General features: G+C 31.8%; 2 long non-coding RNA genes across 2 annotated transcripts; both read left to right on the forward strand.

Moving 5' to 3' along the window:
- Positions 1-1,020: 1,020 nt before the first annotated feature.
- LOC107872406 lies at positions 1,021-6,119 on the forward strand. The gene is made up of 3 exons (XR_007056037.1): positions 1,021-1,669; positions 4,502-4,539; positions 4,644-6,119. It is a non-coding gene; the product is annotated as an uncharacterized LOC107872406 (long non-coding RNA).
- A 1,027-nt stretch (positions 6,120-7,146) lies between these two features.
- LOC107872405 lies at positions 7,147-16,804 on the forward strand. Its single transcript, XR_001674817.2, has 4 exons — positions 7,147-7,653; positions 8,211-8,366; positions 9,566-9,671; positions 16,645-16,804. It is a non-coding gene; the product is annotated as an uncharacterized LOC107872405 (long non-coding RNA).
- The last annotated feature ends 10,840 nt before the right edge of the window (positions 16,805-27,644 follow it).

A 27,644-nucleotide genomic window follows, 5' to 3' on the forward strand; every position in this document is an offset into this window, starting at 1 on the left:
AGTGTTGGTTAATATGTGAATTATTTTGTTATACTCAATTAAACTGCAACACTAGGAAAGATCGAGGATCACAGAAAGAAGTTGAAATAACATCCCTAAGGGCAACTTTTTATTCAACAAGTTTAAGGGTGGCGTTAGTATCAATTGTTTTCAAGAACCAGAGATAACCTAGGGAATATCTTGTGTTGATTTAGATAGAAACATTATCCTTTAATGTTGATTGCTGAGATATCAAAATTAGCATTTTCTTGAAATCTGCAGGGATAGTAAGGTGCTTTTAGGGTCATTAGTTTAGTTTAACTTCAATTTTCTTCGTCTATGTGATAGATCTATTAACTTGTTTTTTATACCTACTCAAATTTTTCGATTTTATATTTTTGCTAATACTGCCTAATTTTGTCCTTCACAATTAAGTTTAAGAGTTTCTTTGATTCTAAATAAAATTATAATATTTATTTTATTCGAATAAAAAAGTTTTTAAAGTATTTAACTGGGTAATTTTGTCATTTTAAGTAGCAATTATATTATCGTATTCAATTATACGAAATTATATAATATTCTTACTTAAATATGTAGTTTACGGAATATAGGATTTTAATCAAGGTTTATCTTGAAAATAAATTCAAATAATTAAAATCTTGATTTAAATATAATTTATTTTTCAAAATAATTTATTCGGATAGATATGTGTTTGATTTTATTAAATCAAGAAGCTTGAAATTAAACGAGGTATTGATTCGTATCAAATTTCAATTTAATTATAGTCATTATTGAAATCAAATTGATCATAATTGCAATGCAATTGACCAATTGATCTGTAATTTGGTTTAAAATTAAAATGAAATTGACTAACCCCTATTTTAAATAATCCGCAAAATTACCAAATCCCTAATTCCCAACCCTTAATAATAAACCAGCCCAAAATAAATTAATCCAACAATTTCAGCCGACCCATTTCCAAACTACCGCCGCAGCCCACTTTACCAGGTCCAACAATAAAATTGACCCGGCCCGTCTCCCTTCCCTTTTCCCTTTAGCATACAACCACAACAGTTTCGAACAAACAATAGCAACATACAACTTTCAAACAAAAACAACAACGACAATACAACTCTAACAGTACCAATTCCAACCTGGTCCCAGCGAAAAACCCAAATTCGGCCAACATCAACGACCCAATAAAGCAGCAACAATCTCAATACGTAACCCAAATCGAACAACATCCAACAACCGAAAATTCCCTTAAACATTCAACCTTATTCGATTTTCAACTCGAAATTCAAAAACTGTACTAAGCAGTACTAAACACAGCTCATTCTCATTCCCATTTGAAGTTTCTCCCAAAATCCCTAAAATGCCCTTAATATTTTCCTCCCACATCGGTGGAGCAAAATTTACTGGCCATTGTTGTTATCTATAAATAGCTCATTCTTGAGCTGAAACAATAAGTCTTGAGGGTTGAAAAACTTTTGCACAAAAAGTTTGTTTTTCTAGTAAATTATTTATCGTAAAAATCGACGAGTTCTCGGAGTCGCAGCGAAGTTTTTCGATGGTGGCGAGGAGATTCCGACAATAACTTGAGTCCCGTTTTGCTGCCCCAAAAGAGGTTTCGATGGTGGCGAGGAGATTCCAACGATAACTCGAGTCCCGTTTTGCTGTCCCAAAAGAGGTACACTTCTCGACGCTTTATTTTCTTTTTCGTGATTCTGCCCCCATTTCGTTATCATAGTAGTAATTTAGTTTTCTCTTATATGCTGGGATTTGTTCGTTGTAGAAGCCTCGAAGGTCATAGGTTTCTGTAATGATGATTATGACTCTGGCGTACCAAAATTTTGTTGAAGTTTTGAGTATTGATTTATGGTTTCCAGCTGATTGTCTTGCCCTTTAATCTTTAGTTCGATGTTTCAGTTTATCGGTATCTGATATTCTGCCTAGCTTGGATGTTTGTTTGTTGAGTTCATGTTAGTTTGTTGTAATACGATTTTCTTTTAAAAGGTTCTGAAATTTCTTAAAATAATGAGGTTTAGGCCATGTTGTTTACTCGTGAAGGTTTTTTGATATTGATCTTTTCGCATCTGCCTAGCTTCTTTGATTGTTCAAAATACCCTTTTTTAGGAAATGGGTGGTTGAGGGCGATTAAGTCTAGGTATTAGTACAATTTCAGGCCGTAAAATGAATTAAAATTGCTTAGAATCGATAACTTGCGTTCCCTGAAAATGTTTTCTTCTTGCAAGCATGTAAACTATGAGTAGAGGTTCATTATGCTGTCATTTCACGTTCTTGTTTTTGTATCTGCGTTAGGTTAGATCTAGCCACAAGCATGGGTGTCCCTTTTTATTTTTCATGTATTGTTCTTGTTCGGGCCTGTATTTAGTTTGTTTTGGCTAAAATTTGTTCATATGCTAACTTCAGCTAGCTGCTTTCAACCATCTGCTGGCAACCTGAGATTTTGAGTATGTTATGCTTGTTAATTTTGGAGGTTTAACCGAAACTATCCTTGATTCCTATCCATTATTTTTAAAAACTTGATAAATTCTTTGGCACGACTTTGATTTAGGATCTGAATAATCCCTCCAGCTGAAGCATCCTTGATAATATTTCGAAGCTAGTTCTAATTTCTCTTAATGATTTTCTGGTTATCTATGCATTAACATGATTATTATGTCACTATATGAAGAGGTTCGCAAAAATGCATAAACTTTTAAGAAAATTGAACCCGTTCAAATCTTTCCTTATTTTTTATATTTTGTTGAATACTTCTTGTGGAATCTGTCTTGACAATTATGATTGATAGCTTTACTGGGTTCTCGGGATGAAAATTCATGGTACTTAGCTTGGGATGCTTCTGATTTTTTTTTTTACTGACTTCGAATGACTTAGATTGTAAAGTTGATCAAATACATTACTTATTCTTATCAAGTGTTTTGAGAGTATATACTAATCTCCTTTATCTTTTCTTGGACAAATATTAATTCCTTTATTTTTTTTCTTTGCATGAATCCGCCTTGGAGTTCAAATGGACTCTTTCCCTTGCATTTTATAATAGGCCAATGAGGTTCGTCTTTTCGAGTAAAGCCTCGAAGAAAGTCTAAAGTCGGTTACATGACGTACAAATACGAGGAGTTGAAAGAAGGAAAGATGGACCAAAACCCCATAATTGAAGTCGTCAAGAGACTTTAAAAGTCTTATTTTTATTATTTATCCATCATTGAAGTCGTCAAGAGACTTTAAAAGTCTTATTTTTATTTTTATTTTTATTTTATTTGTCTTAGTTATTTCTTTCTTTATTCATTCATTCATTTAGGTCTCGAAGCCAAAGTTATAAACTAATATAGGTGAAGCAGATTCTGGGCCAAAGAGTACGAAAAGATAGTTTAGGACAAGTTGTGGACCAAAATCTCAATATTTAAATTAGGATAGGTGAAGATGGGCCCAAAATCCAAATGAATAGTTTAGGACAGGTGCAAGCGAGTTTGGGCCTAAAAGCCTAAATCTCGTAATTTCTCCCTTTTTTCTTTCTATGTTTATTTGCTATCTATTTCTTCGAACCTAGTTAAATTTCCTACTACGTTGTCAAATTAATTTTACACAAGTTTTTCATTTAATCACTTTCTTTTCAAAAATAAACTTTCTTTTTCAAAGTTAGTCAATGAATCGTTTTTAAATAGTTCGAATAAGCGCAAGTTAGCGGCTACTCTTGGTGCCTTAGTAACCTTCCAAGACTATTAAATAGGAATTTATTTACCCGAAATTTCAAACTTAAATGGTTTTTCTGTTTTGAATCATTTAAGTAATTTCTAAAGGTTTTCTTAATTTTTCTAAATAAATTAAGTGGCAACTCTATTCTCGAGTTTAAATTTTTTTTCAAAAGTATTTGAACCAAAAGTCATTTCTCCGCGAAACACCAACTTGCTGCCTTGTTTACCTTATGTAATAGGCCTAAAAATTCTTGTCAAAGATCACAACAAATGAAAATTATACCTGGACATCTTTATGATTTTATATGAGATTTGTCAGAATGCTTTAAAAAAATATGCAGTAGTAGTGTGCATGTATTCACGTTGTGGTCCAACTGGCAAATATAAGACACAAATATAATGATAAATAATATTGGGAGCATAGAACTCTCACAAAATTGAGGTGTGTTATAACAAATTTTACCAAAGTTTAAGTATATTTCGAACATTTTTCTCTTTATTTTATTTTAGAGATCTCACTATCTTCATTTTCTTTATTCTTTCACAATAACAAAAAACTAAAGTCACTTTTCCCCCCACATTTATTTACAGGTTGATCCACAAAGTTGGTACAATGTCCTTTATAATTGAAAATCATTAATCAATGTGCATGGTTGTTACTCAAATGGTTCTTTGATACCCAAATTTAGTGTATATTTTGATGAAATTGTTACTCATGTTGTCAAGAGGATATATAACATTCTGTGCCTTAATTTCACTTGACTAAAAATAGAACAACTTATTATGTTCGTTTTACTGTCCAGGCGCAGGACATAGTGTATGGAGGGTACTTTAATAAATTGTAAGTCTCATGCAATTTTAAAAATTGGGTATTTGAGCATATTGTGATTTCATTATTTGCCTAGCTATTTTTTTAGCTCTGAGTCATGTGTGCGTTATATGCAGGTTTCATGTTGTCGTACCAAACAACATGAATTATTGTCATACAGTAGATGGAAATACCCTGGCCGATGTTTACTGTATCAATTGTAGCGACTTGTGCTCTGTTTCATTGTACGTTTAGTTTTGAGGTAATCTTCATTAATATTTTGTGCTATATTTCGCCCGATCTAAAATTCTAAGACTATTCTTTTTCAATTTGGGTGGAAGAGGTAAGGTGGTGACCGTTTGGGAGTGTGAAGGAAAGAGAAAAGGACTTGATCTTTATATCCATGTCTAGAAAATTATTTAAGAACTTATTAATTGAAAAAAATGATTCACTTTTATTGCTCCTTTTTCTTTTGTTTTTTTATCGAGGGTTCTCATTATAATACATGAGATGGAAAAACAGTCCTGATTCTTCATGAATAGAACTGTATCTGCAATTCCAAATAATAATGAGATCCGTCAATGCTCTATAGTGCTCAATAATTTGAGTATCTTAATAAATCATCTCATTGATGTTCATTGAGGATGTTGTTATGTTTTATAAATGATGCAACTTTCATAATGCTGTTAAGTAATAGAAAGCACTTTCAATGATCTTTTTTTTAGCTTCAATGAAAGGATCGAGCAAGGAATTGGAAATAACCTTTCTACAAAAAGAACTAGAGCAAATTCCAAAAGATATAACCAACAAAGCCTTACATAAAAACTTTTGAGAGGGTGGATGGAGATTGAAGCAAAATGTTTTACGTGTCTTATGGTGAGATCTTAGGGCTCAAATTTTCGTTTGATGCTAATTTTCTTGGTAATAACATGGAGAAGATGTTCAATGCTTCAGTATTTTGCAGCTAAGTGCCGTTGAATTCCTTCAGGAACCTATCATCAGGCGATAAACTGAAAAATATATGGCAGCATGTAGTTCAGAAGGTTTGTAGAAAAAATAAAATATGATCTTATTGGTTGCAACAGGAATCCAATACTAGAAAGGATGTGTCAGGATAACTTGAGCTGGTAACAATATATATCCTCTCAATGCTACAGCTACAACCAGCAAAAGATGGAGCAGATGGCAAAAATTAAAATGGAACAGAACCTCTCACTGCAGTAGCAAAAAGCAATACTGAATAGGCATGGGCCATGCTCACGACCCTGCTCCATTAACCCCACATTTGAAACAAAAAGTGCAGTTGGGATAAACTAAGTAATTTTGAATTTATCAAATTCATTATCCAGAAGGTTTTCGATAGAAGATTCAGCAAGCATAGATCATCGTCTCATTTGCAACAACTATATTTCTATGGTCATTGATCAAAGATCTCTCAACCTTGTGATGCATCAAATTTCTTCATTTGTGTAAATAATATATGCATAATTATAGTGTAAAATTTGTCTTCGCTACTTATAATTCTAACTATTACAATTTAGCTTATAGTGCAATTTAGCTTATAGTAAGTACATACACATCTTGCTTTAATGTTGGGCTCGTGCTGACACGGGTCGTACCCCTCTAGTATAATTCTACTATATAAGAAGAGACAATGTACTAGGTGAAACAGACATTTCTCCATCGACATGTCTGCTTGGCTAAGGGCAATATCGTAGTTTCAAGTTATTTACTCTGTGATTTTGATATATCATCCCTAATTAATTATTATATGTCATTTATATCTAAGAAAATTAATAATATTTAATAAAAAAATAAAATAGACATTTATGATATGTCTGCATCATCTGCTTACTATGTCACTTATAATTAATTATTATAAGTCGTTTGAGTATTAAAAAATTAATCATATTTAATAAAAAAAGTTAAAATAGACATAAAATGATAAATTAACTCTTGGAGTTTTAAATTAACTTGACATCTTATATGATGCCCACTTATTTTTTTTTTCATAAGTATTTTTATAGTAATTTGCTAGGCTATTTCAGTCGTGATATTAAAAAAAGTAAAATAGACATTTATGATATGCATGTTTCAACAGTTTCAACTGTAATTTTACCATATCACTCCTAATTAACTATCATATGTCATCTAAGTATTAAAATAATAATATTAATAATATTTAATAAAAAAATATTATTTGTCTTACTAAATTATATTAAAAATATTACAAATAAAAATAATAAACTTAAAATATTTTATTATAATCTAATAATTATTATATGATTGTAAATATTTTTAAAAAAATAAAAAAATTGATTGATTCTCGAAATTATATGAATGTCATGTTAGCAGCTTAAAATATTCTTATACAAATTTTATTAATCTAACTATAATAATACATGCCTAATTAAAAATTTATCAACAAAAAAAATAAAGATTCTAATTAAATAATAAAATTATATATAACGTAAAATTTTTAATAATCAAGATTGAGCCAGGCGTAGCACGGCATAACCAACGAGTAACAATTACTACTATTATAGAACAGCCCTGTTTCAACATGTCTATTTCATGTTCTGAGGGTATTTGTGTCTTTATGTGCTCTTATTACGTGTCAAAAAGTCGCTGCTCCAAGTTTCTCCTCTCTTCTGCATCTTTCTTCTCCTTCCTTCCAAACGTTTTTTTCTTCGTTTTCTCAACTTTTAAATAAGTAGCAAAATAAAAGTAAAAGTAATACACAAATTCTAAAGTTTTCTTCCTTCTGTAAATTGGGATATTCAGCTGCTTCTACCAGTATTGAAGCTACAGGTATATGCCTCTTCAGATTTTTCTTTCGAGACACCAAAAAAAGAGCAAAAAGGATAAAATAACAAGACGCAAATTCTAAACACCTACGATTACTGAAAGAAAATGAAATACGCTTATGGTTTTCAAGTCTTTATTTATCATTGGGTTCGAACGGGCAGAGGTTTACTTGAAAGTTTTGAAGAAAGTGCAAATGGAGTTTGGGTGGATTGCCACGTGTCTTTAAACATGCATATGTTTAGGAACATTAAAATAAGTAGATTCAATAAGACCTAAGGGTAGTTTTACCCAAACTAAAAAGGACTCTTCACTAGGAGTACTTCACATTCATCCTCTCAGGTACTTCGTCTTTAACTATTCTTTTTTCATTACTTGTTCTTGACATAGTTATGTGTTTTTCCTTCTTTATTTCTTTACTTGCTATTATCTTTATTGTTGACACAACTATGTGTTTTTGTGGTTTTTTCTGTTGTATTTTTATATATATCAAGATTGTTTTTTTGTATTTTGGGAATTATTAGATTAGATGTTATTGCAGTGAGGTTTGCTTAAAACTTGATGGGGTTGAGGTTTCCATGAATGTGCTGTTGAAAAATACTATGTGCTTAAAAATTGGATAACCTGCAATAGCTCGAGTTTAGTTGATAGTGTATAAATATTTTGTACACTGATGATGCACAAAACTTAAAACTCTTTTCCTTTCTACTGTATATTCATGTTTTTCCTTCATCTATTTTTTCTTTCTCAAATTCTTTTTTTTTGTCTTATTCGAACTATGTTATACTTTTCCCTGGTAAATCACTTATCCTAGTTTATGTAACTCACACTTTCTATTATTCTCATTCTATCCATGATGTTTATATATATATATATCTTTATTTATATTTCAATTTCAGATTGGCTGGACATGGCACAAAGAGCAAATATCAATATGATTACTTCAAAAATAGAAGAATCGGCCTGCAAAATTCAGATTGTTGATAAAGAATGCCCCTAAAAAATAAAGAAAAAAAAACAATAAATTTACGCTCATGATACTTCAGACTATAGAGGTATTCCGTATTTGTCGTTGAACTCATGAATACATTCATGTTAGTAGTTCGCTTCATTTTAATGTTTGTGTTCTTGCTTAAGATGCTACTATGTGGTTGAAATAGGAATAGGAGGTCGTTGATTTTGATATTGAATAGTTCCAAGTTTAATCTAATTTCTCTTGCTCCATAGCTCCTTTTGTCATTTGTTGTTAGACTTAAGATAAATAAATATTAATTAGTAGCCTCTTGAATCAGAATTCAATTTGCTCCCTAAGAAAAAAATTGAGTACTTTTAATCTCTATTTGCTATCGCTTTTCATTTCGTGACTTGCTCATAATTGTTTTGTCAGCTACATAATCAATGTCTATTGTTACAGAATTCTTTCTCTAATTTGATTGAATCATAATCACTGAATTACAAAACTCAACTATTAATTTAACAAAGGTAGCACCTTTATTGCTAGAACAACTGATATTTAGGACATAAAAGAGGTATTCTCTCCTTGAGGTATTCTTCTGCTCGATTCTGTTAGCTGGTATAGATATCATCTGTCATCTTTTTTATTATTATGCTTCAAAGTCAATTGTCTCGATTAATTCAAAAGTCTTAATGTTTTTATAAGACGAGACTTTAATGGTTGAGTTGATTGAACTTTTAATTGATAGTTGATATACTTTTTTGATAGTTGATATACTTTTTTGAGAGTTCAGAGGTTGAAATGCTTAAATATCAGAACGGATATATCAACTCTATACTATTCCCTCCGTTTCGAAATAAGTGAATTGTTGGGGGTATTTATTGGTGTTTCAAAATAAGTGAATCATTGAAATTTTTTCCAAATTTACCCTTATGATTTGACAACCAATTAACTTTTGAAAAAGTATTACAAGGTCAACTTTTTCTTTTTTTAGGTGTAAAAATGAAAAGTTGTGTTAAATTTATGTCTTTAATGTTTTTTCCCTAATCTGTATGTCAAAATTCAACAATTCATTTATTATGAAACGGAGGGAGTATTATAATTGCTTAAAATGCCTGGATGCGATATTGAGTTATCCATGTTCCCTTCAGTCGATCAATTCTACAGTCATTTGATTGTTAGTTGTTTAGTGTCTTATATTAGTTCACTGTGTTTCAGGAGTCACAATATATTAGTACGTTGAAATGATTTCTGTGATTCTTCCTACTAAAGTTTTTTTTATTCAATACATTGAAACAGTGACTAAATGGCTTTGGGTGGAGATGAATTGCAAAAGGGGACTGTTGCAGCTGCTAGCCTGCATTGCAGAAGACCGCTGGTGGTGGTGGACATGCAGGAGGAGCAGGTGGTACCATCCTCCAGTCCTTCCGTTTCTGTTGTTGAAATTTTTCCCTGCCTCTCTTCATACTGATTGAATTTTTGAAATTGTATTGCTCCTGTATTGAAGTTGCAGGTATGTGCCTCTTCAGATTTTTCTTTCTGTAGCATATTCTTGTTTTTAGTATAATGGCATGATAATACCAAGATTAACTCAAGAGCTTCACTGTTTAATATTATTTAAGTCACAGTCTCTGTACCATTTTGCCATTGACATCACAAAAGTCCTTGATCATCTTCTTATACCTAAGGAAATGTTGACAATTATAAAGTTATGTTTCAAACTAATCTTTTGCTTTTTATTTGATTGTATAAAGATATCCTTCTACCTATTCTTAGTTATTCTTAGTTGTGAGATTATTGGTTAAGCTGAATAACTCACCTTTCAAGTTCCTTAATAAGTCATATGCTTTCTTGGTAAGAGTGTTTTTATTGGTTGCTTTGATTTTGATATCAATGACATCAGATTTCATTAACTAGTAGTTCAATGTTTATAGTTGTTGGGTTCAATATGTATGGAAAAGGTGAATGGAAAATGAAAGGACACAACCTTTGAGGAAAAGACATATTGTTTTGGAAAAGGAGTGACTATTCAGATAGTTGTGTTTGTTCAGAAAAAGACACAATGTTTCGAATGAACAGATATGACTCTTTCAAAGGATACACCTTTTCAGATGAACCATTGCCATCTTTGGGAAGGGGCACTTGATGGCTATATAAACCTGCATTTATCCACAGGTTTATAAAATGAAAAATTTTCTAAAACAAAAATTCTTCTTGTCTTCAAAACACTCTTTGTGATCAATCAAATTGTTGAGTGAGTTCGACGAATTCAATTATTTGAGATACCACTATAGTTGGATTGATAGTCATTTTATCCTGGGAGGAAGATTCCAAAACCTCGGGTACAGTGAGGGGAATTATTTCTTAAGGACACTCTGTGAAGTCGGGGGACTTGACTTTATATTTTTGTTTCATCTTAATTTCTGAAAAAAAATAAAACACACTTCTTGGAAAGATCACTTTGATCTTGTGTTGAGGGTGTTTTTGTACTTCATAGTGTTCTTGTTTTAAACTTGAACTAGTGTTGAAGTTGGTGTGCCTAAATACAGATTCTTGTACCCGAAAACATCATAAAATAACAATCTTAAGGAATAATCTTCTGCAGAATCTGTATTGCTTGTTTTTGGAGATTAAAGCTTTAAGCTTTCTACTCTGTTTGAAGTTAACTAGTGATTCGAAGACATAAAATCTTTATCACAAGTTAAAGATCATTCGGTTGACGATTGGAAGTCATAAAAACTTCATCGTTAACTAGAAACAAGAAGAAGAGTTTAAAGTTGCTTAACTTTATAAATAGTATTCTGAAAATACTAAATTTTATTGTCTTGTAGTGACAGGAAAAATGACTAACCAAAGTCAAATGCAAGATGTGGCAACAACTGTGGGGGCAACTAGTATTGCTTCAACAAGTCGAGCAAATGCTCCGCAACCAATGGCACCTGTGGAGAAGCCCGGAAGATTTGCGGGCATTGACTTTAAGCGATGGCAGTAAAAGATGTTCTTTTACCTCACCACTCTATGCCGTCAAAGGTTCACTAGTGAGGATGCTCCTGAGGTGCCCGAGGGCACCTCAAACAAAGAGTATTTCATGATTGTAGAGGCTTGGAAGCACTCAGACTTCCTTTGCAGGAATTATATCTTGAGTGGTCTCCAAGATGACCTCTACAATATTTACAGTGAAACTAAGACATCAAAGGAATTGTGAGGGGGCATTAGAACGAAAATATAAAACAGAGGATGCGGGAATTAAGAAATTCTTTGTTGCAAGGTTTTTAGACTTTAAAATAATAGGATAGCAAATCGGTTGTCTCTCAAGTTCAGGAATTGCAAGTAATCATCCATGATCTCTTAGCAGAAGGTATATCTTTGAAAAATACCTTAGTTGAACAAATTGAAAATGTTCTTAGTACTCACATAAACTGTTTTGTAGGTTTGATTGTGAATGATGCAATTCAAGTAGCAGCGATCATTAAGAAGCTACCACCTATGTGGAAAGACTTCAAAAACTACTTGAAGCACAAACGCAAGGAGATGACTGTCGAAGATCTTATTGTCCGACTGCGTATTGAAGGGGATAATAAGGCTGCCGAGAGAAGGTCAAAAGGGAATTCTACAATTAATGAAGCATATATTGTAGAAGATGACCAAAACAATTCTAAGAAAGGGAAGAAAGTTGAACAAAGAAGCAATCAACCCAAGAAGAAATTCAAGAAAAAGTGCTTTAAGTGTGGTAAAATTGGCCATAAATTCAAGGATTGTCGTGCCTCTACGAAAGGCAAGAAAAAGGACCAAGCTAATATGGTTGAGTCCAACAAAGAATGTGATAATCTGTGTCCTATGTTCTCAGAATGCAACTTGGTGGGGAATCCTCGCGAATGGTGGATGGATTCTGGTGCCACCCATCATGTGTGTGCCAACAAAGAGTTGTTTTCGTCATCGCTTCGGCTCAAGTAAAAGAAATGATCTACATGGCTAACTCCGCTATGGCTAAGGTAGAAGGAACAGGAAAAATGAGCTTGAAAATGACTTCAGGAAAGGTCTTGACACTTAACAATGTCTTGTACGTTCCGGAGTTACGTAGGAACTTGATTTCTGTTTCATTTCTAGACAAGAACGGATTCAAATGTGTAACCGTTTCTGAAAAAATTATAATTAGCAAAGGAGAAGTGCATGTAGGAAAAGGCTATCTCACCGAGGGCCTTTATAAGAAGAATGTAATGAATGTTGAAATCAATAAAACTTTAAATTCTTCTTACTTGCTTGAATCTTATAATTTGTGGCATGAACGTTTAGGTCATGTTTATTAAAAACGTTACGAAAATTGATTAATTTAGAGGTTTTGTCGAACTTTGAGTGCAATAAATCAAAGTGTCAAATATGTGTGGAATCAAAGTATGCAAAGCATCCTTATAAGTCTGTTTAAAGGAATTTCAATCCCTTAGACTTAATACACACTGACATTTGTGATATGAAGTCAACACCACCACGTGGTGGGAAAAAGTATTCCATAACTCTTATTGACGATTGCACTAGATATTGTTATGTTTACTTGCTAAATAATAAGGATGAAGCAATAGATACGTTTAGACAATACAAAACTGAAGTAGAAAAACAATTAGAGAAAAGATTTAAAAATGATAAGAAGTGATAGGGGCGGAGAATATGAATCTCCCTTCGCCGAAATATGTGTACAGAATGGAATCTTCCATCAAACTACGGCCCCGTATTCACCTCAATCTAACGAAATTGCGAAAAGAAAAAACCAAACTTTAAAGGAAATGATGAATTCCTTACTTATAAGGTATACTCAATAGAGTTTCCCATAGTAAGACACAATCAATTCTTTATGAAAAATGAAAAGGAAGGAAACTCAACTTGAAATATTTTAAAGTGTGGGGGTGTCTAGCAAAGGTCTAAGTTTCTATGCCTAAAAGGATTAAGATAGGACCTAAGACTGTGGACTGCGTGTTCATAGGATATGCTAAAAGCAGTAAAGCATGTCGATTTTTGGTTCATAAATTCAAACATCCGGATATAAATGAAAATACGGTAATTGAATCAGATAATGCTGAATTCTTTGAAAACATTTATCCGTATAAAACTAGACATGAACAGTCTAGTGGGGGGTCTAAACGACCTCGAGATGAACCAAGTGAGAATGTACATAATGAAGAAAATCCAAGACGTAGTACACATCAAAGAACGTCAACTTTGTTTGGTTCGAATTTTGTAACATTTCTCTTAGAAAATGAGTCTCAAACATTTAAAGAAGCGATGTCTTTGGACTCATCCTTTTGGAAAGAGGCAATCAATAGTGAGATTGATTCAATCTTAAGCAACCATACATGGGAATTGGTTGATCTTCTTCAAGGAAATAAACCTTTAGGTTCTAAATGGATCTTCAAAAGGAAAATAAAAGCAGATGGTACTATTGACAAATACAAGGTAAGACTTGTAGTAAAAGGCTTCAAACAAAAAGGTCTTGATTACTTTGATACATACTCGCCAATAACAAGGATAACATCGATTCGAATGTTAATTGTATTGACGGCAGTATATGGTCTTGAAATCCATCAAATGAATGTGAAAACGGCATTCCTAAATGGAGAATTGGAGGAAGAAATTTACATGGAACAGCCTGAAGGTTTTGTAGTTTCAGGAAAGGAGAATAAGGTGTGTAAACTTATTAAGTTGTTGTATAGACTAAAGCAAGCACCTAAACAATGGCATGCGAAGTTTGACCAAACCATGTTGGCAAACGGGTTCAAGATAAAGACACTCCGAATCACCAAGTCATTGTTTATTTATATGTGGATGATATATTGATCATTAGTAGAGACATTTCTGACATAAATGCAACAAAATGAATGCTCGAGAGTAAGTTCGATATGAAAGACCTTGGAGTTGCGGATGTGATCTTAGGAATAAGAATCCATAGAACTCCACAAGGGTTGGCACTGTCACATTCTCATTATATCAAAAATGTACTTGAAAAACTCAAGTATATAGAATTCGGTATTGTCAAGACTCCATTAGATGTGAGCTTTGCACTTTGAAAGAATGAAGGTGAAAGTGACTCACAATTGGAGTACACAAGAGTACTGGGATATTTAATGTATATAATGAACTGTATACGACCAGACATAACATGCGCTATTAGTAAATTGATTCGGTACACGAGTAATTCCAACAAAACTCATTGGATGACAATGAAAAGAGTTTTGGGGTATCTTAAATACAGTCAAGACTATGCCTTGCATTATAATAAATATCCCACGGTACTCGAAGGATATAGTGATGCAATTGGATCACCGGATCGAACGAAGTAAAATTCACAAGTAGATATGTATTTACTATCGGTGGAGGAACAGTCTCTTGAAAATCATCCAAACAGACTTGTATTGCTTGCTCTACAATGGAATCTGAATTTATCGCATTGGATAAAATCGGTGAAGAAGCAGAATGACTCCGAAATTTCTTGGAAGATATTCCTTATTGGCCTAAACCGGTGGCACCAGTATGTATACACTGTGATAGCAAGCGGCAATAGATAGGGCAGGGAGCATGATGTACAATGGTAAATCTCGTCACATACAATGGAGACATAATACCGTTAGGGAACTTCTATCTAGTGGAATCATCACTGTTGACTATGTAAAGTCAAAGGATAATGTGTCGGATCCACTTACAAAAGGCCTATCTAGAGAAGGAGTGGAAAGGACATCCAAGGGAATGAGGCCTAGGTCAAGTCAGCATGGCGGTAACTCTACCTAGCAGACTGGAGATCCCAAGAGTTAGGTTCAAGGAGATCAAACAAAGTTGTGTCTGACAGGTTCAACATTGTCAAAATACCAACCCATTCTCACGATGTAGACAATGTTTAGTAAACAAGGATAAAACTTAAGGTGAGAAGTCTTTTAATGATTATCTAAATTTGACAGATTTGACCAAATAATTTAATCTATGGGATTGAAAGTTTAGAAATCACCTATGTGAGGGCGAAGTGGAAGCCGCTTCAAGGAGAATGTTAGAAAAGGCCTATTCTCTAAGCTCTCATGAATCCAGGACGTGTTTATAGCTGAAAAGAACAAAACCGTGAGAACCATAAACGATAAAAGGTTGGTTGTGTGACATGTGTTATCTATGTGTACATTAAAGCTCGATGGTTCAAAGATATCAAATCTACCGATTGACTGAGTGCATCCGATGCATGTTTACTACGGAAAGTTCAAAGGGAAACCCACTTATTCAGATGCAATCAGTCTTTACTTAATGATCACATACTTGTCTGTAAAATTTTACTAAAAAATAGTCATTCCCCATTTATGTGGAGAATAGTTGGGTTCAATATGTATGAAAAAGGTGTGAATGAAAAATGGAGGGATATAACCTTTGAGGAAAAGACATATTGTTTTGGAAAAGGAGTGACTATTCAGATAGTTGTGTCTGTTCAGAAAAAGACACAATGTTTCGAATGAACAGACATAACTCTTCTAAAGGATACACCTTTTCAGATGAACCATTGCCACCTTTGGGAAGAAGCACTTGATGGCTATATGAACCTGCATTTATCCACAGGTTTATAAAATGAAAAATTTTTGAAACAAAAACTCTTCTTGTCTTCAAAACATTCTTTGTGATCAATCAAATCGTTGAGTGAGTTTGATGAATCCAATTATTTGAGGTACCACTATAGTTGGATTGAAAGTCATTTTATCCTGGGAGGAAGATTCCAAAACCTCAAGTACAGTGAGGGGAATTATTTCTTAAGGACACTCCGTGAAGTCGGGGGACTTGGCTTTATATTTTTGTTTCATCTTAATTTCTGAAAAAATAAAACACACTTCTTAGAAAGATCACTTTGATCTTGTGTTGAGGGTGTTTTTGTACTTCATAGTGTTCTTGTTTTAAACTTGAACTAGTGTTGAAGTTGTTGTGCCTAAATACAAATTCTTGTACCCGAAAATACTATAAAATAACAATAGCATATTAAAAAACATAAATGAGTGAGTTATTCATGTTTCATCGACTGGAATAAAACATTTGCTTGGATATCAATGAGTTCCGGTCTAAATGAATGAACCTTTTCTCTCCTATAAAGTTCTCAAAAATAGAATTCAAGCAAATGATTTATTCCAGTTCAAACACATGATGAAATAAAAATCTCAACTACAAAATATACTCTTTTTCTTTCCGACAGCATACTTGTCTTTGTAGGATCATTGAAGGACATTCTATGCTGAAGAGTATCTACATTTACTATCTACATGCTCCTGAATGCTCCTCTTTTTTTACTTTAAAACTGAATTTATTTTTATATCCTCTTTTTTTCCGTAACTTTAAATCTGAATTTATTTTTATATCCTCTTTCTCTGCAGGTACCCCACTGTCCAATGTTGCCAACACATTACAAAGAAGACAATGTTTTATTAGCATGTAGAAATGTAATGTAAATAATGCAAGTTACAAATGTAACCCAAAGATTTCCAACCATATAATTTTTTTTATGTGTAATAAATAATATATGTGTTTAGCTAGCAGAAATGTGTCAATGTTGAGGCCGTGCTAATACGGGCCAGTACTGCCTAGTAATCTATCTATAATATATTATAATATATTAAAATTATGAAAATTTTTAGAAAATTAATTTAGATTTTTTGTCCTTCATTAGAAGATTCTTTTTTTTTTTAGACAAAATTATTTTTTCACTATTTTTTAAAATTTATTATTTTTTTTATTATATTAATTAGATTTTCTAAAATATATGAGACTTTTAAAATATATAGTAGGAGAATTAATTAATATTTTTTCTTTCTACTAGACTTTTTAAAATATATGTTAAGAGAATTAATTAATACTTTATTTTTCACAGTTTAAATAGAAAAATACTCCTAAAATAGCACTCTATTAAGTAAATATTTCTATAAATATTGAGATGTATCTTAAACTAGAGAATAAATCGGTTTGCCTATTGGTAGAATATGATTGATGCTCATCTAACTTGATTCGATTGTATGTCTAGATTGGTGGATGTTTGATTTTTTAATCCTCAACTTCTTCATTGTTTTGTCAGTATAATAGAATTCAATATATGTGTATATATATTTTCTTTGTTTTCATTCAAAATCATTCTTAGGGTTAAAATTTTCGCTCAGACAAGAATTAGTTGGATCAAAATTAAAGCTTTGTGATCACTATTATATTTTTTTTTATAGTTTACAGGTCATAGATGAATATCGGTTGGGCTTTGAAGAATTTCTTGTGTAAATGTAAGGTTTAATTGTATTGTTTTGATATTTTTATTATCTTATTTTAATTTACAGATAGATGAATGTGGGTTGACTTTGAATTTTTTTTTTAGGTAAAGGTTAGGTTTAATTGTATTATCGTAATATCTCTATTAGTTTGTTATTTTATGATAGTTTACAGTTCGTAGATGAATCTCAATCGACCTTGGGAAATTTTTGAGTGTAAAATTTAAGTTTAATGATATTGTATTGATATTACTTTTATCGTAATATTTTGTTGCAGTTTACAGATGATAGATAAGTGTTGGTTGGCTTTGAGGAATTCTTTTATGTAAAGGTTAGGTTTAGTTGTATTATTTTGATATCTCTATTATCGTATTATTTTGTTATTGTTTATAGGTGGTAGATGAGTGTCGGGCGACTTTGAGAAAATTTTTGTATATAAAGGTTAGATTTAATTGTATTATTTTGATGTCTCTATCATTGTATTATTTTGTTACAATTTACAGATGGTAGATGAATGTTGATTGACTTTTAAAAATATTTTTGGTAAAGATTAGGTTTAATAAATAAATTCTCCATCTTTACATACTCAAAAGATATTAAATTTAATTATTATATTTATTTTTATTATTTAAACAAATATGCTATTTAGTGTAATATTTGAACTCATTAAATTGAGGTATACACGTAAGGCGCATACATCTAAACTAATATTCCATTCGTCCCAAATTATGTGTCGCCATTTGATCGGACACGATATTTAAGAAATAAGTATTGACTTTGTTAAAGTTACAAAATTATCCTTCTTAAAGAAAGGAGTAATAGTATTTAAAATCAAGTGAAATCACTTTTAATTGAAAAGATAAATAAAAAATAAGAGTAATTGTATTTAAAATCAAGTGGAACCACTAAAGGTAAAATTATAATTGTGACTTTAAAAATTTATCAAATAAAGAAAAATAATATTTTTTTTGAAACAGATTAAAAAAATGGTGATACATAATTTGGGACAGATTAAGTAATATTCAGAGGAGTGAGTACAATGTTGGTTTCAACAGGTGTGCTTACATGTAAATTTTGTATTCATGAACGCTATTTTAGTCACTTCACATTATTTTATTTCCACATGTCTTCAGTCTGCGCAACCATACATTACGTGGCTTCCGTGCCTTCGTTCCCTTGATAAGATTTGCACTCGTTAGAAAAAAAATAGATATTCTCCATCAAGGGTTGTTTGGCTTGAAAAAAAATATTTTTCAAAAAATGTTTTTTATTTTTTTCTTATTTGATTGGTTTAAAGGTTTTGAAAAATATTTTTTAAATTAATTTATTTTCCTTAATTTCAAAGAAAATGACTTTCCTTCAAAAAGTAAGGAAAACATTTTCTAAAACTCTAGTTCAACCTCACTCTTAAATTGAAATATTTATAAAACTCTCAAAAGCATCTATTCCTCACCCCGCTCCCTACCACTCCTATTAAAAAATATTTTCAATTTTTTTTACCTCATCTCCCTACTCAAAATCTAAACCCCTACTTCCTTAAAAAAAAAATTAAAAAAAAATTTAAAAAAAAAATTTAAATTTTTTTCTTACCTCACTACCCGACCCCCTACCAACCTCCTCCTCCTCCTCCTCCCCTCCCCTTCTAAAAAAAATAAAAATTAATTTGTTAAAATTAATTTTTTAAAAAATTTCAATTTTTTTTCTTATTCCATCCTCACTCCCCTACCCGGACCCCCACCCCCTAATTCTCCCCATTCAATAAAAATATTTCAAATTTTTTTCTTACCTCACTCTTTCTCCCCTACCCCTATCCCCTTAAAAAAATTAATTTATTTTTCTAAAAATCAAAATTATTTTCTTACCCCATCCTTATTACCTATTTTTTAACAATCCCAACCACCTACCAACCCCCTCTCTAAAAAAATATATATTATATTTTTAATTTATTTTTTAAAATAAATTCAAAAAAAATTTCTTATCCCACCCATTTTATCCTATTCATTCTCATTGTTTTTGTTAAATATATATAAATACTTTTAGAAAACATATATTTATCCAATTTGTATACCGATCACACGAATATAAGTAAGAAATAGCTTATTTTTCTAAAAAATATTTTTCCTCCTTCATATCGAACGCACCCTAGAAAAGGTATTTTTTGAGATTAAAAATTATTTTTTCTAAAATATATTTTTACGCTTTAGCTAAACACTAGAATGTATGTTTTGAAAAATATTTTTACATTCACCAATCAAATACTATAAAATACTTTTCGAAAAATGTTACCAAACATAGGAAAACAAGTAAAAAATCAACTTATTTTACAAGAAAATATTTTTTAACATTTTCCTTCATACCAAACACACCCCAAAGCTCTCTTCTTTTCCCCCGCAAGGTATTCATTTTTCCTTTCCTTGTCTCTCTATTTAGATTTGATTTATAAAGTTTGAATCTTCATATGTTTATCCTTCAAGCTTTACTTCATTTTAAAATTTTTTCTTACAATTTCTAGATTTAATTGAATTATAAAGCTTTAGTCTTTGATTTAGTTTTATGAGTCAATATCTGAGAAGAACTAAAATTGTGGTTAAAATTGAGATCACAACTCAGATTTGTTAAAATCTTTCATCAGTTGCTGATTTCTCCATTCTTCTTTCTCTTTAAATTTCAGTAATGTTGGAGAAAATAGAACCCCATCATCCATTAATGCAGACATACAAGTCCCCACGAGATTTTCAGTGCCCCAGAGATCATAAATTCGATATATGGGCAAGATATATTGGATACAGATTAAGTTATTATAGTAGTATGTTATACTGTTTTAGGTTCAAGAAAAATGAGGATTCTTGATTTGGCTGCTGACAACAGTGGATATGGGAACTTTATATCCTATTTTTCTTGTACCAAATTCAAATTGGATTATGCAACAGAGCAAGAGTACTACAGAATGGACTAGAACAAAAAGTACTCTTACAATATACGAGCACGCGATCAAAATATGCCTGAAATTTTAAAAAGTGACGAAAATATGTCATTAAAGTAGAAAGTAATCAAAATAGGTTTGGTGCATTTTTTTTGTGCACCATATAATATTTTCTCAGATGTTTGCAATTAACAGAGTTAAAAGTGGATGGTACATTTTTTTGTACATCATTCATTTTTTTATATATGGTGCATATTTTTTGTACATCATATGAAAAAAAATATATGATGCAGTTTTTTTGTACACCATTCGTTTTTTTTATATGGTGCACTTTTTTTTAGTGCACTATATGCAAAAAAAATATATGATGCACAAAAAAAGTGCACTATTCATTCTGATAAAAATATTTGGTGTACTATTTTTGTGTACCATTCATTTATTTCTATGTGATGCACATTTTTTGTGCAACATTTATTTTTTTCAATTATGTGCACTATATGAAAAAAAAATATATAGTGTACTATTTTTGTGCATCATTTATTTATTTTTCACATTATGCATAAAATTATTGCACCATATATCTTTTTTTTTTTTCATGTATGAACATAATTAGTGTACTATCTATTTTTCTTGAGTCGGGGGTCTATCGGAAACAACCTCTCTACTTCTTCGGATGTAGTGGTATGGATTGCGTACATTCTACCCTCCCCAGACCCCACTATGTGGGAATATACTGGGTTTGTTGTTGTATATTGCAAAAAAAAAATAATGCACTATTAATTATTTTTGATATAGTGCACTTATTTTGTACATTATTTAAATGGACTTTTTTTTAATATATAGTGATTTGAGTGTACTTTTTTTATTTCTTAATTTATTTATTTATATAACACTATTTATTGCACTTTTTTTATTTAGTACTTATTTAATTTATTTCATATAGTGCACTTATTTTTTTTGGTCATATATTGTTCTAAAATTTGAATTTATTTTTTAATTTTGTTATATGTTGCACTATTTTAGTGTACTATCTATTATTTTTCATTTAGTGCATCGAATAGTGCACTATCTAACATTTTGATGTAGTATCTACATTTTTCATACAACATCGTAAATTTTTTATTTTGTATATACTAAATTGACACTTTATTTTATTGTATATATTAAATTTGCACTTTGTTTATAATTTTTTTTACATAATACACTAAATTTGTGCACTGTTTAATATTTTTATATAATAGATTGCGCATAATATTTGTGCACTATCCATATATTTTGACACATCTTACTCTAACATGTCAAGGTCATTCACATCGATAAACATTTCAATATGATGCATAGTTTTTGTGGATTATATCAAATGTTTAGTTTCTTCAACGGATATTAAAAAATTCTATATAAAGAGAATATCTACAGAGCATACTTTATCTTCATCACTTCAACATCTTCAAATTTTTTATAATTCAACTAAATTTTTATTCATTTGAGTCTTAAAAAATGAGTGAACGTGTCAAAGTTGCACTTTTTGGGACGGTGAAATTGTCCACGAAGGTAATACAATATATTATAGTATTAATCCCAAGTGCAACATCAAGTATCCAATTTCAATCGTTATGAAGAATTTATTGATTCAATTTTTAGAAGGATGAAAATTAAACGTGACGATTATGATCTATATATAATCAGACAATATCCAAAATCCTTCACATCACAAGGACTTATAAATTATGGGAAATGGATTATCAGTGACGATGAGTCATTAATTAAATTTTTAAAGGCTCCTTGTGATTATGCCATCCAAGTAAAGTTAAATATTCTTCAAGTTTATGTTAAGAAGGAGTGGACGACTCGTCGTGCTCATTCTCCTGCACAGACGAATGTCTATACACAACTTGAGAATCCAACTAGTGCTGGTGATGCCCGTTTAATTTATTATAGTAATTTTTTTTATATGAATGTTTCTCAATACATCATGTAAGGTAACATGGCAACACAATCTTCAATACCCGATCCGAATGAAACTTTGAATGAAAGTGACCGGTAACATCCATGAATTCATGTTATTATTAATAATTTTTATTCTCGCTGCTTTGTTAAACGTTTGTTATGCCATATGTTTGTTATATTATTTTCAGGATCTTAACTCTGCGTGAGATGAATAATGATGAATTTTTTTGGATGAGATTATAATTATGGTCAACCATCACAGCTTGAATTAATGGACAATGCTGGAACATCTTCAAATATTCTTCTGTCATTGAATTTTGATGCTATCAACTATTATCGGTATGAAAAATATAATCGAATTTATATTAATTTATATTTTTTTGATATGTATTGAAAATATTTAACTATATAAAATACAGGGATAATGTCATACACGATCAACATGTTGTTTCAGAAGATATTGAAAATGGTGATCAAGCAAATTATGGTGAATTGTGCCAAAGTGATGATAGCGCGCCTAATAATGCCGATGGAGGTGAATGTCCCTATGAATCATCATCGACTGATGACGATGTGAGGTTCAATTCTGAACAAAGACCCATGTCTATGAGCCCTTATCCTCAACAGAAATCAATTTCACGGACATCAATTCAAAGACCGCCACCAATGTCATAATCAAATAATAGAACTTGTTTTTATTATAATGAAATTTTATTTCTTGATCATTTTCAGGAAGGACCCGATGTGTTTGTTGATATGCATGAAAATGCTTTTGTCCCTACAGGTGTATGGCGTGAACCGACAGATTTTTTAAATGATAATTTTTTTTTGCTAGTCAGATATTGTTCAAATCAAAAAAAGATCTACAACGAGCGGTTAAACTCTATTATTTTAAAGAAGGAAGGGAGTTTTTTGTTGTTAAGTCATGAAAAGAAGTCTTCAGAAGCATATGTAGGCGCAATCACCACAAATGCAGGCACAATCGCCACGTATCTAGAATTACTGAGAGTAGGGTTGCCCAATAACAATCGACCGTGTTGCAAATACCATCCCATATAGGCATCTAAGTTGGCATTATCATGTATTGCCACAAATCTAGGCTGCCAATGAATCCACAAACCAACACAACACATATGCTCTGAAATGAAATCTTGGTCTACTGTAGATCGACCATCATGCCTAGTGTGGTCAGCTAGCCATAGAGGAGTTTCTGGAATGTGTTGTGAAACCCCGAACTATCGCATCACTCTGTCAGCTGGGTGCCACTCTACGATTTCTAAACACAACATCGACACCCTCGTTTGCCACATTTGCTCACCAATTGTGCAACAAGGAGGTAAGGTATAAAGAATGTCATGATAAGGTGTCCATACAAACTAAATTAAAACAAAATAGTTAATAAAAAATGAAAATGGATATAAAACAAAGAAAGATTGAGAGTGAATTTAAAACAAAAGGAAACTATTTTCCATGCAGTAGTGATAACATCGAGACGGGAGAATGCAATCTAAGATTAACGTATTCTTTTTTCCTTTAATTTAATTAGGCAGAGAGAGGAGAATGATACTAGCAAGAGCAAAATCGTGACTTTGTGGTAGACTTTCAATGGTAATTAGCTCATCACACCTAAGACACAAAATATTCCAAAAGTGGATAGAATAAAAATTCATCAGTATTATGTATGCCTTTTACTTTTGATTCACCTTAGAGACCACTTCATATAAACATAAGTGTTCATTTTCTAATAGTTTAAACTTGTACATGGTGTACCATGTACAATTTTACATCGTATGGGACTAGTTTTCAATCCTGCAGTCGTCTCACTGCTATTCTTTATAAAAGATTCAATGGTTAGAATTTTGATAATACTCCCTCCATTTTTATTTATATGGCATTGTGGACATGAAATTTTAGAAGAGGGTAAGTGGGAACACTATTTATCCTTTTCAAGTGACAAAAAAGACCATATACCAAAATAGAATCACTAGAAAAGAAAAAAGAATCAAAGAAAGGAAGGAGAAGAAACAATTTTTAAATTGAATAACTGATTTTTTTCCTTAATAATTAGCTAGTAAGGTGTCTGTTTAGAATATATCATATAATGGTTAAGAATATTCCTATGTTCCATACTTGATAGAGGGTAAAAAAGGAAGTTTATGATTGTACTTTCACTAAATACAAACTATCTATCAATCAGTTGCTTGCTCAGTTTTCAAAAACTTTCTATAGACGATCGATCACTTGTTGTACATACGAGTCAAAAATGCCCAAATGTTGCTTAAAACATACAAAAAAGAGTTTATACTATTAGTTGCTAAGAAAAATAATAGAGTTCATACTAAAAATATGACCAACACAACACGATACATAATAAGGTAACTTAATATGTTGAAACATAAAGAAACAAATATGCTCCGACGTTAAATGATCAAGCTGATCTCTCATGGGGACTAGGGTGTGGTATGTCTTTGTATCGCGCTTAACCCCCCGCGCTCACTTTCTACCGTAGGGCATCAACGGCTCAACCCTATTAATACCTATTGGCATTTGTCGGAAAGGCAGGACCCTCTCCCAAGTCTATATTTACATGTTACATATTAGCTAGTGTAACTAAAGTAACTAATAATTGAATTGAAGCTAACATAATAAAATAAGATACCTGGAGGAGAGGAACGAATCCTTCAAGTTTTTTCCCCTCAATAGATATCTGACAAATACAATGGTAAAGATAAGCTAGAACAACACTGTCCCAGTTGTAGATCCCCATCTCGTTTAGATCAACAAGAAAGTATAAGAACCGTAGACTGAAGCGATTCCCTGATATGTTTGGAATATAATAGCTCCTAAAATCAACAGCATATATAGTCGAGCAGTCCTCTGAACTCTATCATCAGGAGTATCATTGTAATGGGATCTTGAATAGACTGTTGCTGAATATACTCGACTAATGCATGTATGTAAAGATGGATAGTCCCTGAAAAATCTCCTGTTGTAGGAGTGAAGCCAGTAAGATCTTATAGTAACGTAGCCCAATCTAAACTACAGTGCATTAGATCTTGATATGTCACAGTATTTCCCTTAACATGCAGTCCAAACAAAATTTGGATATCTTACAAGGTCAAAGTGACCTTTCCAAAGGGTAGGTGAAAAGTGTGTATCTCTGGCCTTCACCGCTCAATCATGGCCGTGACAAGCTTGTGATCGATCTATATCTTACCTACCCTAACAACGTCCCATAAACCCACCATGGAAATATACTCTATAACACGCTGATGGGGGGAGGGGTTAAAAAATCGCCCATGCTACATCAATTATTTTTGGACAGACAGTCTCATTACAATCAAGCCTCCCTTTCCATAATCTTTGCGACCTGTGAATCACTTGTAAAGTAAGTAATGACCCATCAAAGGGTCCAGGATGCAAGATCTGCTGCATAATATATACCTGTACACCAAATTTCATTAGGACTAACATCAAACCCAAGCATGCAATATTAACATATTAACCTTGTTACATAGAGTTTACATAAAACATTGTTATGCTAATAATATAGTAGATAGATCTTGATTTGTGCTTTATCCCCTATGAGTTTGAACTAAAAAAATAAACACTGACCAATTTACAAATACAACTTGCATCCCAGAATAATTTTTAAAACCAAATCTTCTAACATGAAGTAGTGCAAGTTTCGTGAATTAAACATTAGAAACACTTCTTAAATTACCTTCTTGTAATATATCTTTTCTCTATGATTTGAAGTATTGTACTCTCGGTGGAAAGGTATATTTTCTGTTATAAGACTGTAAACAAGAACATAAATATTTATGAAATTACTCATATATATATATATAGGTGCTTTAACGCCTCAAGAAGTTATCGATCAATATGTAAAAAATATTTGTTTACCCAGCGTGTCTGAGAAGCAAAATGTACAGATGTAATGCCCCGCAAAATCCTCTTTCAGTCCGAGCCTTAGAGCCTATTTTGGTAAAGCAAAAATCTAAGTCAAAATATTTCAGAAATATTCTTTCAAGTATGAAATACTTTGAATCATGTGGGAATCTATTTGAGCATGAATTGAGATCATAGAGGTCCCCTAACTCATGGACGAGTTGAAAGTTTTCCTATCGTTCAAGTTTTAGTGACCGTCACAATTTGGGTCAACTTCAATCGACCATAACTCTTTGTATATATTGAATTAAAGGACCTACTATATATCAAATGAAATCTCTTTTAATTATCTTTCCAACGATACCAATTTTGTCAAAAATCGAGACGATAATTGTGACAAGCCATCACGCCTGTGACGTCCTATCACCAAATGTCGTCAGCCTTGGGCCTGTGATGGCCTATCACCAAATATCGTCAGCCCTGGACAGAAAATCAAGAATTTGACCCCTTTTTGTGATGACAATTCGTGATGGCCTATCACGGGCCTGACGGTTTGTCACGGATGTCATCAAGAATATTTTTTCAGCAATTTTAGAACATTTTTACAAGGGTATTTTGGTAATTTCCCACCTTTTGGAAGCCTCTATAAATATGGAAAACCTCATCCAAAACCCAAATTTCCTTCATTTTCTCTTCCAATTCTCTAAAGAGAGAATATTTAGGGTTTCATTCAAGAACCCTAATCTTCCAAAAATTCATCCATAATTCTTCAAAATTTCTTCAAAAATCAAGTTTCTCATAGTATGGGCTTCGAGAATTATTTATTAAAAGTGCGGATGGAGTTTCAAGCATTAGAATTCATCCAATTTCAAAGATTAAGGTATGTAGATATTGATTCTTGTGTCCCTTTCATCCAAGAAGCTCAAGAACCCTTTTTAAAACTAAAAGATTTTTATGTTTGTGAGTTGTTAATGATTTGTATGAGTTTAAATTGACGTTTAATGTGTTGTTGAGTTTTGATTTATGTTTGCCTACAAAATTTATGAGCTTTGACCCTAGTATGTGGAATTCATGTAATGTTTGTGATAGACCTTCTTGAAGTTGTTTTCTATATGATGTGTTCATGACTTTTGGGTGTAGAAATGGTTGAATAAGTGAAGCATGTCCCCCATAGGTTTGATAAAAAGCATAGGTGAATCATAAGGGCCATTATAGTATGTTGAATAGGAAACCTCAAATTGTGAGTTAGTTTGTGCTTAGTGTTTCATAAAATGTCCAAGTGAATCAATTATTTCATGGTAGTAGGAAATTTCCAAATAAGTGTGAACCCGTGCATGTCTAGTGTTTTGTTGAAGGACCTTAG

This window comes from Capsicum annuum, chromosome 5 (genome assembly GCF_002878395.1).
Source record: "Capsicum annuum cultivar UCD-10X-F1 chromosome 5, UCD10Xv1.1, whole genome shotgun sequence".
Classification (NCBI taxonomy): domain Eukaryota; kingdom Viridiplantae; phylum Streptophyta; class Magnoliopsida; order Solanales; family Solanaceae; genus Capsicum; species Capsicum annuum.